This window comes from Acipenser ruthenus, chromosome 3 (assembly GCF_902713425.1).
Source record: "Acipenser ruthenus chromosome 3, fAciRut3.2 maternal haplotype, whole genome shotgun sequence".
NCBI classification, from domain to species: domain Eukaryota; kingdom Metazoa; phylum Chordata; class Actinopteri; order Acipenseriformes; family Acipenseridae; genus Acipenser; species Acipenser ruthenus.
The window spans coordinates 23,440,724-23,446,516 of NC_081191.1; positions in this window are offsets into that span (position 1 = coordinate 23,440,724).

Here is a 5,793-nt window from a genome sequence, read left to right on the forward strand (position 1 = left end):
ACCGACCAATCTCGCATTGTAAGACTGGTATTTATACTACTTTTAAAAAGTAGGTGGGGCCTTCTTCAGTGACTTGCTACTGTTACAGGACAGTCCCTTATCAAAGAGGTACTTGTATTACAGACACCAATAAAAAAGGTTTTCAAATGCTTTGTTACTGTATGTTCTTAATGTGTCTACCAAATTAAAATTGTCCACAACTTTAAACACTCAGTCATAAAGTCTTCAGGTAAAACTATAATTATACACTGGAGATGATTTTTAAACAAAGGAATATTTAAGCATTAAGACACCGGATTTTCATTAGACCTCTGCTATGCCATTAATTCTCCACTACCAATCAAGTTCATACAATTGTAAATTAATCAATTTAATAATAATAACATTCTGGATAACATAAAACAAAAAATGGCTAACAAATATTGACTTAAACGTAGCCTACACTGCTATGAAACAGTCCTTTTCTTTTTACTAAATACATAAATACATTTGATCTTGATTTAAAAATTCTTTTTGGGGCATACATTTGTAAAATCCTTTAATTTCGGAGGATGGAAAGGCCTCGGCTGACACCCCAGAATTCAAGTAACAAGGCAGGAGGTCAAACTAATCCATCATTGAAACAAGGGTTTTACCTCACTGAAACTCAAGTTATATATCAGATAAGTGTTCTGCGTACCTTGATCAAGGTAATGAATGGGTTATTGAACCAAAGCGTTATGGACAAGCTTTCAATCCAATGAATAGTTTGCACCACTTCTTTCTTGAAGGAGAAACTGCTTATATATCTACCCTTATTTACTAGTACCGACAACTTATTGGCACTAGTAAAAGAAAGGCATTCAAACAAAATCCCTTTCACTTAAAATCACCTGGTGGGCCTTAATTAGCTATATATCTGATATAGTTACAAATGTCAATTTAATTTGAATCCTATCAGAAAACACAAAATAGTTTTAAAAAAAACTATTTCAAATCTATATATAACATTCCAAGCAATAAGATATATTTAATATCTTACTGTTCATCGCAGTTACTGTTTACTGTATTGCATGTTTGTTTGTTTGTTTTTGCCACTGACCAAAGAGAGGACGTGTTTTACAGTAAATTAAAAAAAAAAAAAAACATTCAATTTTAGTTTATAAAGTTGCCTTAATGGCTTAGGGCTGAATACGTTTTGTGGTTAAAACACCCATGCAGTTTCATTAAAATCAGACCAGGTTAGCTATTAGTATCTTGTAAAAGGTGGTAACAAGGACCTAGGTGGTCACAGAGGCCAAATTTAATACAGATGCATCATAATTTGAATTCTGCAATTTTCCTAGTGCTTATGTATAAATTATGAATTGAAATGAAAATAGGTTTCTTACAGTAGAAAGTATGCACATTATATATACAGTTCAGGTAAATATTGAGAAATACCCTGCCAAAGAGAGTGAAACGTGTAGTTTATGATATAAAAACTAGTTTTGTGCCAGTATGTCTGTAAAAAATAAATAAATAAAAAAATAAGTCTAGTTAAAAATGTTAATTAATGTATAACTTTAAGTCACTGCATTGATGCCAATACTGATATGTGTTGCTTGCCTTGGTTCCAGTTTTAACTGAATATTTAAGTTGTTTATACCTACTTGTACTGTGTAAGAGGTAAACAGGTCTCTTAGGAGGGAAGAACTCTGTTTGTTTCAGATGAAGAAGAGGTCACAGAGGTATACACTATGGCAGAATGTAGTAAATTAACACCAAATAATGATTTTTGAGTGTGATACTAAATATAGTTCTTGAACTGTTTAACAGCACATGCATTAAAAACAGATAATTGTTGTTTTGAGAAAGAAATGTACTGTCAAATATTGTATGCTATGTACTGGCTTAAAGAGTTATGTGTGTACTGTTAAGTGACCACCAATGGGCAAATTTGCACGTTTAAAGCACTTCCATGTCAAACTGAAACCTATAATTGCAAGTTCCTGTTGTCCATGGAACAGTACTTTATTGTAAAATAAAAACAAAATGTGCTAAACCTTATTGAGGAACCATGTTTTAAATACATGTATACATGGGCAGCAGTGTGGAGTAGTGGTTAGGACTCTGGCCTTTTGACCGGAGGGTTGTGGGTTCAATCCCAGGTGGGGGACACTGCTGCTGTACCCTTTTGAGCACTTTACCTAGATTGCTCCAATAAAAAAACCCAATTGCATCTGCTAAGAAATAAAATAAAAATATGAAAAGACAAACATTATAAATATACCCTTATAAAGGTTTACCACTGTATTTTTTGCAGTTTTACCATACTTTCCCCATGGTTATACAATGCATTTATCACAGTTTACCCTGGTTTGCCACTTTTTTTTTGTTATATGAAACATATATTTAAAATATACAGACATATACAAAATACCATAAAAAAAACTATATATGTAATGATTGTTGCTGTAACCACAATACATGAATAATATATAAACATGACAAATATATTTTAGCGTGCTGTGACACGGTGTCAGTCCAGGTTTAGATACCTGCAGTACTTTTTTTAAAGGCTGCTAACAACAAGGAGTTTAACAAAGGTTATTTGGAGGCACCCCTCAGGCTGACAAACCAGCAGACTTGTGCTGCTGACTAAACACAAAAATAACAAACACCCCTGCACACTCCCCAACTGCACTGCAAGCTAAACATATAAAAAAATGGGACTTCTTATAACACAAATAATATACTGATCCATACTTACATTTAATTCAAATTGTAATCTTGCTGCTATGCATATGAAGCAGGTAAAATAAAATCATCTATTAATAAATACATTTAAAAATTGAAGTACTTTCACACATTTAATTAAATATTTAGATTTAACAGATATTACAGAATATAGGATACATGATATTTATTTAGTACTGTATATACATATAAATATACAATATCAAAATAATGCATATATAATTTTAAATTGATCAAATGCATTTGTGTCCACATATTTTGTACTAAAATATATGAACCGCTACTTCAATATATGTGTCCATATATTATAAATATATGGGTCTTCCATGTTTAAACCAGAAGATAACAATTTCTGTACTGGTTTTAAATTTAACTATCACTAGACAGTGCTGAAATGTTAAGCATTTAACTAAAACAAAAGACTTTATTTTGAAAATGACCTGCACCCAATAACTTAAAATGTGTTGGTACACTTGCTAGCTGGCCTAATCCAGTTGAGAACTAGCTACAGCCATACTGCCCTGTGACACCTTGGGAAATGTACCCTCTGGCATGATACAATAATGATGTGTTCTATTCAGGTTCCAGAATCTAAACATGATGTCCTACACCGGGATGTCCTTGAACCAATAAAGACAATTTGTGAGAAATAAGTGAAGCTGAATTGACCTAGTAATTGAATGTAAGTACTGTTTCGGAGGAAAGCAAACAAGCATCTAAACGCCACTACAGTCTAGCACCATTTTGTGAGAAAATAAAGCTATTAATATAACAAACTTTGTAACAAGAACTCAGAAGGGTGATTTAAGGGCTTACAAGTATTACGTTGTTTATTACTACTGCAGTTTTGAATAATACATTCATGGTGAAAATATGTACCAGGGAAAAGTGTCAATTTTAGACAACAGTACTGTAGGTATAATTAAAATGTTTTATGGGCTGTATTTCCCACAGGTTGGACTCCGGAAGCAATATCATCTCAGCGAAAGTGACTTATTGACAAAAAAAAAAAAACAAGGCCATTCCATAAAAAAAAAACTACAGTACTGTCCAAAAATACTACATAGGATGGCCCACAACTCAAGCATCATAGGCAGAATTGTTGTCTCTATTTATTTCAGGTATGAAATGTCTTTACGCAAAGAAGAATGAATTCAGAAAATCTTGATGTGCACTGTCGATAGTTAACCCCCCCCCCATATTTAGCAGAGAACATCCAAATCAGCATAGTATATGATATTGGCTATGATGTCTGTAGTAATTCTGTAGTATACTGCAGTACATCCTATAGTTTATCATAGGAAACTATAGTGTTTTTGGACAGTATTATAGTATATTTCATAGAAATGAATGACGCTATTCACTAATTAGGTACTGGTAAAAGTGAACTGAGCAGTGATAGAGTGCAGTTTGTTTTTTAAAAAAAAACCTTTTACACAGACTTATTGTTATTGCATTCAGTGCTTTATGAGATCTAATGGAGATAATAAGTTAGGCCTCTGGTTAATGAAAAGGGCTTGCTCATCTCTATTTTACGATTTGTCATAATGATGTTATATCTATCATTGGGTACAGTAGGGTGACTCTCACATTTCCTCCATCAGAAACACAAAACAAGAAACATCATGTTGCATAAACAAGATAGTTGATCATTTCTTTCTGTCATGAGTCAAAATATGTATTTGCCTCATTCAATGAATACATGGTATTATTTAATCCCAAACAATCTAATATTCGAGAAATATAATTTTGCCTTCGGGCAACTTCAGTTTAAAGACCACCTCACTTTCAAGGTCAATTCCTCCCTATTAACAGCTATGTAAAGTCACTTTCAATATCAAGGTCATCTCTGTATTCAGTATTAAAGACACCATCTTCTGTTCCCCAAATGTTCAATTACCTCTCCAATAAGTACAAAATGCTGCAAACTCCCAATTGTTTTATTTTTTATTTTTTTGAAAGCCTGAATGCATTTATCTATTTGATTTAGAGGAGAAAAACGAACAGGTTAAGCTGTTCAATAAATTGTATATTGTAGGTTATACTGCCTTCATTAACAGACAGTAAGTAATTTAATTAAACTACAGAATCAGAGACACTCTGACTAGTCTTGAACAAAGGATTCCTTGATTAAGGTGATTAATTCAGAAGCTAGACAGACCAAAACTTAGCAGGATAAGCCTTAACACTTTGACTTCAAAGGAAGCTGTTACTTGTACCACTGCTTCAAACTGTCAGTACCAGGAGGAACAATTTGATTTGTCTGCATAACATGTATTTAACCAGAACAGAACCTTTGAGACAGACATCCCATTTCAAGGGGGTCCTGGCAATAGAATGCAGCAAGAAATAACTTTATAAAAGCAATTGCAAAAAGAGACAAATCATTCAAACAGGACAAAAACTGTTAAAACAATCATAAAAACAGTAATGCAAAATAAGAAAGCATAGAAAAGCATAAAAATATAATTTACATGATCCTGGGCAAAGTCAGTATTCACAGGATTTGCAACCTTGGTCAGATTTAAAATAAATGTTTATGATATTTAAAAAGGTATTCTGAAGAGGCTGATTTTATGTTTGAAGGCAATGAGTTTCAAAGATGAGATAGACACCTGATATACAAAGAGGAGATAGACACCTGATATACAAAGATGAGATAGACACCTGATATACAGAGGAGATAGACACCTGATATACAAAGAGGAGATAGACACCTGATATACAAAGAGGAGATAGACACCTGATATACAAAGAGGAGATAGACACCTGATATACAAAGAGGAGATAGACACCTGATATACAAAGATGAGACAGACACCTGATATACAAAGATGAGATAGACACCTGATATACAAGGGTGAGATAGAGACCTGATATACAAAGATGAGATAGACACATGATATACAAAGAGGAGATAGACACCTGATATACAAATGAAACAGACACTTGATATACAAAGAAGAGATAGATACCTGATATACAAAGAGGAGACAGACACCTGATATACAAAGATGAGATAGACACCTGATATACAAGGGTGAGATAGAGACCTGATATACAAAGATGAGATAG